Consider the following 14,180-nt stretch of genomic DNA (forward strand, 5'->3'; position numbering starts at 1 on the left):
TGGTGCAAAATAGAAAAACATTTAGAACTATATCTTAAGGTGACAGGTCCACTTGCAAGTTTAAATGAAGCAGATTTAATGCTTGGTTATCCAAATTATAGAAAGACCCCGAAGACCCCCCTGGTCCCAAGCATTCTGGATAATACACCTGTGAGATTAAAGGAAAAGTAAATTCCTTTAATCTCACAGGTGTATGGTGTATTATCCAGAATGCTTGGGACCAGGGGGGTCTTCGGGGTCTTTCTATAATTTGGATAACCAAGCATTAAATCTGCTTCATTTAAACTTGCAAGTGGACCTGTCACCTTAAGATATAGTTCTAATTTTTTTTCTATTTTGCAAGTCAGGCTAAATAAACACTACTTATTCATTATACATTTTTTTTTCTTGCTTCCTTTAGTCATGGAATTCACAATTAAAACAAGCAGATAGGCAACATTTTGTGGACACTGTTATTAAGACAAGCACATCCCAAAATCTTGTTTATGTGCCAGAATGTGGGACCTGATGCCCATGCACAGGCTGCACAATTATACACCATGAGGAGGAGGAATGAATGGAGTGCAATGACATATATGAAGTGCTGAATGGAAAGTAAAAGTATTTGCCTGCCTTTCTTCTATTCCTGTAAAGTTGGGGAACACAAAATATGACTGAACGCTGAGATTTCTAAATGAGTATATAACAGATATGGATATTTTAATAAAAAAAAGTTGAGGTTTTAATGTTAATTTGAAAAGGACTTTTATCTGGTTGATGGGTTACCTTTAAATAAACCCAATAGGATTGTTTTGCCACCAGCATGGATCTATACACCTTAGTTTCCATCAAGGATAAGGTATTGTTTTATTAATTATTATTTATTACTATTTATTTATTGAATTATTTTAATTACAGAAAAAAAGAAAATCTTCATAAAAATTGAATTATTTCCTAATTCCAGTAATCCAGAGCTTTCTAAGCTAAGGGATTCCATACCTAAATATATATGAAGGGTACACACCTTTTAGAGAATTCCCCTTTAGGGCAGTGTAACACGGGGAGATTAGTCTCCCACACATGCCATCCCACTGGCAAAAATGTAAATTGCCGGTGGGATGGCATACGCATCGCTTCGTTTTCCCAAAGTCGCCCAAAGTTACCTTGCAACAAAATTTTTGACCAAAGCAATGCGTATGCCATCCCACCGGTGATTTACATTCTTGCCAGTGGGATGGCATGTCGCGGAGATTAGTCACCCGCGGTAGTGAAGATTATTGCGGGCGACTAATCTCCCCATGTGCCACTGCCCTTAGAGTAAAATTTTGGGATGTCTGGATGTCTGTTAAAAACAAATGTGCAACTAACTTTCTCTCAATAAAAGTTAAGACTTTTACACTTCACTACACAAAATTATTTACACAGCTTTATAACTATGCATAATTTTAATGAACAGAGACGGTTAACTCATATTTTAGGCAATAACCCATAAGTTAGCCAAGAAATATTTAGCCAAGTAACTGAAGCTGAAAAGGGGACAACTCCTACAACAAGAAAATGACCCTAAACATACCTATAAAGTCACCACAAGTTACAGTGAGTTATCTGACAGAAGATACATCACTAAGCACCACTTTTAAGGATATATTTTACTAGATATTTATCCTGTGAATATCTTGTATATTATATATTTATGTTTATGTGTTTCTTATTTATAGAGTTTCTACCTATTTTGAAGTTTAAATGAATAATAATATACTCTTCTGCAATTAAAACAGTGTGTTAAATGGGAGGGTGAAAATGTAAAAATATTTAAATTAAACACACATTCCACTGAAAGTATGATGTCCCATTGGCTAATAAAACCATTAAGCAATTGTTATTTCAATACAGCATTCCATGGTCTTTCACGCCTCTATCTAAAAATTGTATTTATTTTATTATGATCCATAGCATGCTCCAGCAAATGTCTGTTTCTATATGGGAAGCCTGTATGTTTTATATCAGTTTCATTAGAACATGACTCAGCAATGCAATTCTGTTTAATCTGTGCTCTCAGTGACATACATGAAAAGTGATGGCATTTGAAGAGAAATCATTAAAGGCAGAGTTCTCTTTCGTGGTCTGCATCCAGATCACCATAACCAAAAAAAACAAAACAGAATAATCGAATCTGGAGGAAGCAAGCAGAATAGGATGCTGGGCACATCTCTCTCTCATGTCCTCATCTTGTAACCTATCTCTCACTGTGTTCTACATGCGATAAAATCAGATTATATTGTGTTTTGTGTGTGTCTGAAATATTGAGTAAAGAGCATAGTGAATATAGTAGGCGTAGGTTTTCCTATAGCCTTTGTATAATGTGTCCTATTTGATAACACTAATACTTTGGCTATGCATAAGTACATTATTTTTTGTATAAATGTTTCTGATGCAGCTTGTTTATATCTATTCTGTGGATTATTGTTAGGGAAAGAAGCACATTTTCTTCCCAAAAGTCTTGAGGTATTGACTCATCTGCTCACTCACTCCTGTTTAGAATAGCAGCTACCCTAAGGGCTCTGGCACACGGGGAGATTAGTCGCCTGCGGCAAAACTCCCTTTTCGCGGGCGACTAATCTCCCCGAGTTGCCTTCCCCCTGCCATCCCACCGGCAAACATGTAAGTCGCCAGCGGGATGGCAGACACGGCGGCGCGAATTCGCGCAAATCGCCCCGCCGCGTGTGCCATCCCGCCGGCGACTTACATGTTCGCTGGTGGGATGGCAGGGGAAGGCAACTCGGGGAGATTAGTCGCCCGCGAACAGGGAGTTTTGCCGCGGGCGACTAATCTCCCTGTGTGCCAGAGCCCTTAGGGTAGCTGCTATTCTAAACAGGAGTGAGGCTACAGCCTACAGGCAAGCTGTTGATTCTGGTAAATGCCAGAGGGGCTGCTGTAAGATGCCATAGGCAGTCACTATGTAGTTGTCTGGTGGGGACTGTTTGGGGCTCTGTGTACTTGAATCCCAGACCTGGCCTGTCCTAGGCTGTTGCACATAGGGTAGCATCCAGCATGTATGTGGTATCCCCCTTCTAGTAGCACCATTAAGGAGCAGAACAAGTCAGAAAAATTGAACTTTTATCTGTAACCCCTTTATGATGTTTTTGCAATAGATTTACCAGACTTTGTCTGGTCAACTATAACAATATCTTTGTATCTGTTTGTAGAGGCTGTAGGAGGGTGGAGTTGTTAAAGTGGTACTCATATGCACACTGCCTCTACCTAATGGTTTCCACTTTTGAAGTTAGGAAATAATAATATCAACACACAAATATGACAGCATTAGGGAAAAAAAGAAAATGGGCATCTAGCACAATAATAGTACATGTCGGGGATTCATGTGGCATAACTGTCTAACTTAGTGATCGCCATTCAGTGACTTTTGAGCAAAATGTTGCACACCAGCCCCTTTGATGTTTCTTCCAGTGGCCTCAAAGCAGATGCTAATTTTTGAATTTCTGACTTAGAGACAAGTTGTGGAGGCAAAAAGACCTTGTGTATAGACCTGCAGTCTGCAAGTGCACATTGGGCTACCAAATAACCAATCACAGCCCTTATTGGTCACCCCCTAGGAATATTTTCATGCTTGCGTTGTTCCCCCGTTTTTTTATTTTTTCATTTAATTGTTGCTAACCTGTATAGCAAAGTAAAGATACAGCCCAGATGGACTATTTTAAAGGAAACCTGCAGTCTTTGGCTTTCTAAAGACTGTTACTAACTCAGAGATAATGCTACATAGCTGTTCCTCACACACAAAAAAACACCCGCGTATGTTTAGAATTTTGATATCTAATTATGATGCAATAATTGGGAATTAGGAGTTGACATATCCATAGTTCTATAGAGCTCCAAGGTACTGTCCATTAATTGATGTAATAAATGCCAAATGTGCTGTGTAAAAAAACAGTGACAAAATTCTCCACACATCGGCAGGCTTCGCCATGTAAAAAACGGCGTAAAATCTTCATAATTCTTTTACACATTTTTTTTCTTCTACCAGAACTTACGTGAAATAATGTTGTAAAATCTAGCATTCAGATGGCGAACTTCTCCATTTATTTTACACTGCTTTTTACACAGTTTTTTTGGTAAAGTTCATTTTACACAGCATAATAAATATCGCTGGCAACTGAACCGCTCCGTGGGTTTTTACCCTTAGCTGACACAATAAAAAAGGCATAATATACTTGTGATACCACTATTACAGTATCTAAGGTAAAATGTCTATGTAGTCATGGCCCCCAAACGGGGTGAAGAATATATTTTTATTGAAACCTAAAATAATATTAAAGGGACAGTAACACCAAAAAATGAAAGTGTATAAAAGTAATTACTATATAATGTAATGCTGCCCTGTACTGGTACAACTGGTGTGTTTTCCTTAGAAAGACTACTATAGTTCATATAATAAAGCTTCTGTGTAGCCATGGGGGCAGCCATTTACAGGAGAAAAGGCACAGGTTACTTAGCTGATAACAGATAAAACCCCATTATATTCTACAAAGCTTCTCTGTTATCTGCTATGTGCCTGTGCCTTTTCTCCTTTTTCCCAGCTTCAATGGCTGCCCCCGTGTTGACATAGCAGCTCATTTATATAAACTATAGTAGCATTTCCGTTGCAAACTTACCAGTTTTACCAGCACAGGGCAACTGTACATTATATTTTAATTACTTTAAAACACTTTCATTTTTTGGTGTTACCTTTAAGTCAGCGATTCTACAGCTTGAATTTGTAAAATTAATGTTTAGCTTCTTGAGTTACAGCGATATGTGTCCAAAATGTCTGTGGGAGCTTTCTGTCATCTTTTCAGTTTATAGTGCATGGCATCTGGAAAAACTAACCTTTAATTGCAACAGATGTGGTAGTCTAAAAAGTTAATCCCAACTAATTTATATATAAATACATTCTTATTGTAGCTATTTTTGTGGCATCTTCATCTGCATTTTCTGAACTAATATCATCTTCAGCTGCAGTTTTATGGCAGATGTTTCACAATAAGGCATGTCATCACAGAGTTCATATATAGATATGTAGATAAATGTATCCAATAATATAAGCTATTAAGATTGTATGATCAGTATACATAGAAAGAACAGCAATTCATTTGAAACCCCCATAGTTAAATATCTCTTTTCTGTATATTCTCCATGGCAACTGAGTGTGGTAATGATAAGAGGCTGTACTGGGGAACTTTTTATCTCTTGATCCTGAGACTCCACATAGTGAAATTTCAATATTTAGAAAGATTCTTGATGAATTGACCCTTACTTTGTATTGTATGATGACTGCAAGAACCTTCTTTTCAGTGTGCTTCTTTCATTAAAGGGGCAGTTTATCTTCATAAAACATACTGTTTTCAATTATTATACCACAAGTTTATGTGGCATATCTTCATAAACATACAATATTTTATACAAAGAAATAGGAAAAAGAGTGAGTAGAAAATTAAAGAGAAAGAAGAGGGAAAGGCCAGACAAAAGTAACCATGTACCTGTCATACCATGTAGAATAGAAACAAGAGTGCAGGATCACCACCATGCTACCAGCCAGGTGCCCCATAGCGCATCATATTTATTAGGACACATTCTAGCTCTATATGTTAATTTCTGACTAGTAAGGATGTCGTTGATCAAATTCTTTCAGAAACTTATAAAAGGAATAGGGATTTCCAGTGCAGCAATATTGTATTTCTTGGAATAGTAGAAAATACGCCAAATCTAATTACATTTCTCAACTGGTATTTTTCATTTATAACCAGATTCTCAAATGAAAGGTTTTAAAGAATAAGTAAACCTTTTTTTTCTTTATTGTGACTCTAAATAGTGCCCAAAATAATATACCTTTCTCCCTGCCCAGACTATCAAAGAGGTGTCTACTGCTCATGCTTGCTGCCTCTGCTCCAATGAAAATCAACCAGGCATAGGCAGTAGACAGCTCTCATCTTCACAGTCAGAGAGAGAAGCTCAGCAAAGAAAAGGGAGCGGAGCTTCACACTAGACTAGTAGCTGAGAGCTGAAGTTGAGCTGCTTGTGGTACAGAATTTGCATGAGACTGAGTGAAGGGAAAAAGGTATGTTATACTGGGGGCTGTTTAAAGTCTTTTTAGAGGGTTTTTATGATAAAAGTCTTTATTATCCATTAAGGAATTAATTTCATGCTTCTCATTAGCAGCTCAGTATTAAATGGTACTATTCTCAGCAGCACCTTCATTTGCCACTAAGTATGGTCCCCAGCTTTACTAAAGTCTATAACAGAGCAGTAGTTACAAATTAATTTATAGTGTTTCCCTATTGCTGATAGGCACTGTATCAATAAATGTATTACATTTTGGTAGTCTTAACTAACTCATTTTAAAACTTTTTCGTTTAGAAAAACTGTAAATACTAAAAGGTAGAAAGCAATTTTAGAAAGGTAATTATTTGTAGTGTGTTGGTTGAAAACAACAGGTTTTGTGAATGTGAACTGCTCCTTTAAATCATGTAACAAATATTTAATTTGTCGCCAACAACTTAACAATGCTGTCACTCCTTATCGATCAAGTTTCAGTACGTCTTCACTTGCTGTTTGGTTTCATTAATTATATCTAAGTATCTTATATCTAAGTAATAGAAATCAGAAACTACTTACTCGCTACAGCAATAGATAAAGAAAATGAGTGAGAATGGACCAATTGTTAGGAATATCAAAATATAAACACAGCCATTGTATTCATGGTTATAATGGTAGCTCTACCTAAGAATTAAAACAAAATGTGGCTAAAATAATTTCAAAGTTTGTGCCCCTCACCCTTTTCATTTTTTCCTAATCTCCCTTGGCCTTAAATGTATGTGTATTGACTCAGTTCTCATGACACTCTTGTTGTTTGAAAATGTTTAATGTTTATTAATTGATTGTTGTGTTCTTATATAAAACCCAATATGTAGACAAAAAACTAAGAAAATTTGTTGTATCATGTTCTATGGAATTAAAGCTAATGCCAGTCTCAAGGCTCACAGCAGTGTTTGTTAGAGAGTGCTCTTTAAGGGGTAATGTAATATATTGCTATGTAGCAACAAATCAGAAGGTAGCATTTATGTGTCAAGTGTTCGAAAAAAACATTTGGTTGGTTGCTATAGGTTACTCAGTGTGGGCAAGCATAATACTTTTTATTTCATGAACCCTTTAATGACCTAATGCCCCAACCCCTTAAAGGAACAGTAACAGCAGAAAATTAAAGTGTTTTATATGCATTTAACTTAATGTATTGTTAAGCACAGGTACAAAATTGTGTTTTGTTTAAGAAAACCTACATTCTAAATAAATAATTTGCTGTGTAGCCAAGGGGCAGCCAATCAAGCAGAATAAAGCAAAGAGTACAGAATACGTAGAAAAGAATGGGTATAGATCTTACACTGTAAGAAACAGGAGTCAAATGTCATTCATGGCTCTCTACAAGACTATAAAATAAAACCTTTCTTATATAATAAAAGAGGTTTGCTGAAAAGAAATATTTTATTTGTAGGTGCTCGCTCAACAAATAAACACTTTTAAGAAAATATTTGAACTGCTTGATGTAAAAAACATGCATAGAAAATGTCTCAAATGTTTCATCTTTTATTACAAAACCCAAACATATCTAAATTATTTTCTGAGCTGCTTCATGCCTTACATATTTTAGTATTGGTGCTTTTCACTCCTGATTTTTAAGTATTTGGGTGTCATTCTGAGCGATTTGTGCGAGCTGCAGGTCTCCTAGGAAACAAGGTGTTCATAAATTAACCTAAATTTACATTAACTTAAAATTAACTTTCGCACAAAAGTGCAAACCTATTCTAAAACTAAGGAATGTTGGACTTCTCTAGAAAAAGAATAGAGCGAGAATTAGTGGGGCACATACAAATGCTTAGTTTTGTGACTATCATCATCATTTAATTATTAGTACGGATTCAGCTAGTTATACAGACCTTGAAATCATTTTATAGCAAACAGGTGCCTCATAGTAAAGTTAGTCTTGCAACAACCTACAGTGCCAAAGGTTGCCTGTAACTATGGTTTTCATATTGCTTCTGCCATTTATTTTTAGTGCATTACCAGAAGATCATTCATCGGGATATCAAACCATCCAACTTACTGCTGGGAGATGATGGACATATCAAAATAGCTGATTTTGGTGTGAGCAACCAGTTTGAAGGCAATGATGCACTTCTATCAAGCACTGCAGGGACACCAGCCTTTATGGCTCCTGAAACACTTTTAGATTCTGGCCAAGGGTTCAGTGGAAAGGTATGATCTGCAGCATTACCCTGCTATTTTAATCATCTGTTCAGGATAAAAGCATTTTAATGAGATTTCAAATATATTATAATACATTATTATACTGTAATAAGCAGTTGAGCATTTTCTTCAGTTCTGTATTTCCTTTTTCTTTAATGAGAGTCTCAGAGAGAGAGAGGGAGAGGAAGAGAGAGAGAGAGCCTAAAGAGATGTGTTATCTGTAATGAAAGCACTGATGTATGTCAGAGGAATTATTATAGGGATATTATTAAAGAAAAATCAAACATACAATCTTTTTTACTAATTATAGAGCAAGTCCTATGTTTTGCCTAGTATATACACATTTTTTTTATTTGTGTTTAAAAACCACAAAGAATGTTGAACTTACTTTAAAGGGCAGATTTAACAGATTTGACTTTTTACTACCATTTACATTTTTTTGCTACAGAAATTGTGAATTTGAATTCAAGTTTCAACTCAATTTTTTTGTGCAAAAGAACTTGGCATCTAAAAGCTGACAAGCTCATGTAGAAGTCAATGGGATATTCAAGCTATTTTTGAGATAAATACGAAATTTGGCTCATTGAAAATGATGGGTAGAATTTAATTTCACTGTGTTTGAGTTGACACATTTTTACGCAATGGAGTTTTTGAAATTCAAATTTTTCAATCAATAAGTATGTATTTGAGATTTTTGAGATTTAGATTTTTTTTTTAAATTTAAAAACAAAATCAAGTATTAGAGAATTCGATTTTTATAAGACGGACTCTAAGTTTGGGGGAGGAATCATTTGTTTATATTCCAGCTTAATGATACCAAGTTTTAATTTGGTATCATTAAGGGGCAATATCATTGTGAATCCCGTGGGGATGCTAAGCTGTTGATATGGGGTCAGTAACGGAGTCAATGAGCTCTCAGCGCATTAATGATCAGTCTAGTGATTAAAAGAGATGCATCTTAGCTTTTCTGAATTTTCCAACTTAGAACTCCAACTTAAAGTACTGCATCTGCATCAGCATCAACTTAATATCCACCACCTAAGTATTACTATTTATACAATGAGCTTCTTGACTGCTGCTGTACATGTACACTGTATTTTATCTTGTCCTAGTCTGTAAACAGGCAGATATTTCTTCTCTTGTGGACACATTTGGATATACCTAATTTTGTCAGAATTCTTATCCAAGTAGCCACATTATGGGATTTCATCTAATTATTATTGAATTCAAAGTAAATTGTTTAAAAATATTTTGAAATTCTTATAAAACCTAATGAAATCAAAATTTTGTTCTCTTTCCATGCAAGCCTAACCCTTAGTTGTAAACCATTGTTATACACTGATATTGCTGTGCCTTCATATAAGTACAAGTTTGTGATTAGCAAAGTGGGATTTGAACAAATGTTCAACTACAAAGGAGGGATGAGCCCATAAATACAAAGAATGGATTAACTTAAAGCTGCTTTTTGCTGCAACTCTCTCTCAGATCTTTAGGTCAAGTCCTTGCTGCTAGAAAAAAGAAACTCTCTTCATGCAATTAGACCCATCATATTTACATGTAATGGAAGCTGCTTTGTTGACAGTCTACTGAATGATGCAATTACTGTTTATCTTCTAGGCGCTTGATGTGTGGGCAATGGGAGTAACTCTTTATTGTTTCGTGTTTGGAAAGGTAATTTTTACTTTAATTCTTTAACATTGACAACCATTAGAAATTGGGCTGCCTATATTGAGTATTTAAGAAAGGAAGGGGGAGGAGGATCAGGTGAGTGTGGGACACTATGGTGTTGGTTTTAAGACTATGTATATAGTAGAAACGTTTACTACGGTGTGTATCAAAGGCCTTGCTTATTCAGTACTATTCTGGCACTGTAGAAAAATAAACATATAGTGGTTTCAATTACATTTTATTGTTATAAGCATTGTTAAGTACATTTTAAGATTTACACAAGGACATCAGCTATATTTGTACCATTGTTACTTTTACCAAATAAGATAATATTTACGTGTGCAATAAAAAATCACTTGATTGTTCACTTTAGTGAGTAAATTACTGGAAAAAAAGCGCCACCTCTATTTGAGTTAATAAAAAATGACGCTAATAATTTCCTAAAAAGAGACCAATAAACTTTTGTCCAGAAAGCTTACCTTGTACACAGACTAGAAATATGGCTTGTTAGTAAGTATGGTAACTAAACTGTACAAAAGTAGTAATGTTGGCCTGGTTATATGGAATGCTATTTTGGAATTCGGGCAAACTCCTACTCCTTCGTAAAAGATTCAGCTGAATACTGAATCCTTATTTGCATATGCAAATCAAGCTACCAAAGGGCTAAAAAAGAGCCGCACAAAAAATATTCAACTTTTCAATGTTTCTGTGACAAAAAGAATCTCATTTCCCTCTTCAGTGTCCTTTTATGGATGAATTCATTCTGGCTTTGCATAACAAAATCAAGTACAAACCAGTGGAGTTTCCAGAAGAGTAAGTAATTCTAAATTTTCGTGATCAAACAGTTTTAAAGCTGGGGGCAAACAGCATGCAAAGTGTATACAGTATGGCTTTTGTTGCACCAGAAAGGATAATAAACAGAATTTGCAAATAAAAATTGTGGGAGTAAATGCTATTTATTATATTATCTATAATTATATCAATTACATCTTTTCCTTTAACATCCCACTGTTAAACTAATGCAGGCAACCATAATTCCAAATGAAGACTTTTAGTAGTCATTTGTAAAAAAACATTCTTTGCTTAGGTTATAAAATATGATTTCTACCATCTATTTGTGCTCTTATTTATATTCCCATAACTTCCCAAAACTACTTTATTTTAAAATCTAGCTTTATTCCACAAATAATGACAACTCCTAATTGCAGTGAGCATTCTTAAGGTCAAGAAATTGTTCCTGCCACTCATTCAAAGTCAACTATATGGTACAGCACTCACTGACTGTGAAGCTTGCCTATGATGCCATAAATGTACTCTGCAGGAGCATGTCTCTTATATTTAAATGAAAAGTAATGATGTTCTTTACCACTGATTGTGCATCTGGTGTATGGCTTTAAGATCAACTCATTTATCTCCATAAGTGGTATTAAAACAAATATAAGAAATTCCCATAAAGAAGTGGTAACCGTAATTTAAATATCATAGCGACTGTTATACAGCATTTTGTCAGCCCATAGTTTGTGACCATCCCAGGCTCCATCCTAATTTTGGTAATCCCATCCATTACTTGAGTAGAAATAATATGCTTCAGGAAGTTGTATAAAGATGATAGCCTTATGAGTGAAGAGCACAAGAATCCTGCCTTGCCAGGGTTTTGAAATATTTAAAGGGGTGGTTTTAGTATGTAATAGGATGCCCCATTCCTATTAACTTTGTAATTGGTGGTCATTGACCCCAGCAGCCAAAAACTATTCCTCTGTGAGGCTACAATGTTATTGTTAACTTATTTACTTATCTTTCTATGCAGGCCCTCTACTTTTCACATTCCTATCTCTCGTTCAAACCATAGCCTGGTTGCTAAGGTAAATAAGACCCTAGCAACCAGATGTCTGTTGAAAAATCAAACTGGAAAGCTGCTAAACAAAAAGCAAAAAAAAATGGTAAATAAAAAATGAAGACCAAATTATCTCAGAATCTCATCAATGTCTAGATCATGCTAAAATTGAATTTAAAGGTGAACTACCCATTTAATCAAGTTGTTGAATGGGGTGTACAACCTCTTAGGGTATCCCTCTCTGCTGCACGTAGCCCTGATGGAATTTACCTTAATGCACCGGTATTTTTTGTCACCTGTATTTGTTTTGGTTTTTTAGACCTTCCGTAAGTAATGATCTTAAAGACTTAATTTTGAAAATGCTGGATAAAAAGCCAGAAGATAGGATAACTGTTCCAGAGATAAAGGTGTGTATTCTTATTTTATGGGATATTATTTATCAGTAGCACTAAACATATATATGAGGTTTCGCCATCCTCTGTTCTAAAGCAAAACCTCTGTGCTATAGGAATGAACATGATCCAACCATGGGAACGGATATGTAAGGAGACCTTTGTCAAATCTTTGTTATCTAAGCTTTAAGATCATACATATATATTAACTAATAGCTATCCGTTCCTTTGTTTACTTTTGCATTTAACCCAATCCTTCAAAGTAAAGGTATGTGCAGTAAATGTTCATTCAACGATAATTATCTGATCATCCCATCCACTGACCGATTTTATAATTTCATGATGAAAAATTTTAAACCTCTCCGATCGACTGTTGGGACTGTAAATTTTAAGATCATTTGCGTCCCCTTAGTGTAACAATAAGTAGACAGTTTTACCGGATCTTCCTAAATTGTTAGTTTCACATAACAAAATCTGCCTGTGTATGACCATTATTAGGGTGAAGACACACGGAGTTACTTAGTTGCTACTTATCATGACTACTAAATGCTAGAATACTCTGCCATAGACAATACTGAGAACTGCCTCTGCTAAAACACACGTAGAGACAATTATCAGTAAATGATCATCATTGTCTATTTTTGTAGCCATGACAAGTAGCTGCTACTAGTAGCTCTGTGTGTCTTCACCCTTGAGCTAATGGCACAGGGGTAGATTTGTTGCCTGCAGTTAAATCTGGGCTACTGCTGGTGATAAATCTACCTGAAATGCTTTCCCACCGGCAATTAAGTAAATCAGTGATGGAAAAGCATATTCTGCGTTTTGGTTTTCAAAATTACCCATAGTTTCCTTGCAGGCGACAACTCTCCTTGTGTGCCATAAGCTTTAGGCATGCAACATTGTATGTGTCTTTCCAATAGCAAACAATCTCCTATTCGTTGTGTACAGTCTGCTAGATTTCTAAAATCAAAGCACAGCCCTGATTATTTGCTACTGGTGACTGCATTTGTGATATCTATTACCTATGTTACCAAATAAGCCCTAATGTCTTTCTAACAAATATTATATAACACTATTAGGTTCTGCAGCCTTGTACAATATAAATGGTTGTATATATATAGAATATACAGATTACATACAAAACACAGCAAATACCAAAGGTATAGAGGCCCCTGCTTAAAATAATCTACAATCTAAAAGGAGAAAGGGGTATGAAACACAATGGGTAGGAATGGGCAAGATTTTAAAATAACCCACCTCATTATGAATCAGTCTCTTACAAAAACAGGTGAAACCTCACTCTGCTTACATCAAATTATAGATTCAATCCAATTAAGCCAATCAATGTTCTTTCACTACCATTGGAATACATAAATTTGGTGATTAGTGGCAAATTTTCAGGTTTGCTTTGATAAATTGGCAAAAGGTGCCCAAGGTGCACTAGATATGGAGGCTTATCTACCATTTCATCTGTAATTAACTTTTACTAAAATATCACCCACAAATGGCAGACTCCTCATTTTAATTGTCTGGTAAGGCTCTCTATCTCTTAATGTATTTTTTCATTTATTTTGCCTTAATATAAAGAATGTTGAGTTAGGGCAGTACTGACACAAGCTTGTTGGGATACCACAAATTGTATCTTTGTTCTGGGTCCATTAGCACCAAAGTTACTCCAATAACAGTGGCAGTGAAAGTATTTTGTTTCTACTGTGTTTCCATAGAGAGTGGCACAGTTGGCGTTGAAAGATATAAATAAGGGTTTGCTTTTCATACATAAAAATAATTTGGTAATAAATTTGTAATCTCCAGTATTAGTGTGCAGCAGTGTACAGTAATTAGGCTTCAAATGAATTGCTTCTACTTCACTGCGGTTTTAGAAGGTGCACATGATATATTGTTTATGCCCTATAATTTGTTTTAATTAAGTTTAGTAATGAACTGTTTAGTGTAGATACGGGAGAGCTCTGAATGCATCTGCAGAGAACAGCAGCTGGTAAAATGTATTTCATTAG

The sequence above is a fragment of the Xenopus tropicalis genome, chromosome 2, assembly GCF_000004195.4.
Source record: "Xenopus tropicalis strain Nigerian chromosome 2, UCB_Xtro_10.0, whole genome shotgun sequence".
NCBI lineage: Eukaryota > Metazoa > Chordata > Amphibia > Anura > Pipidae > Xenopus > Xenopus tropicalis.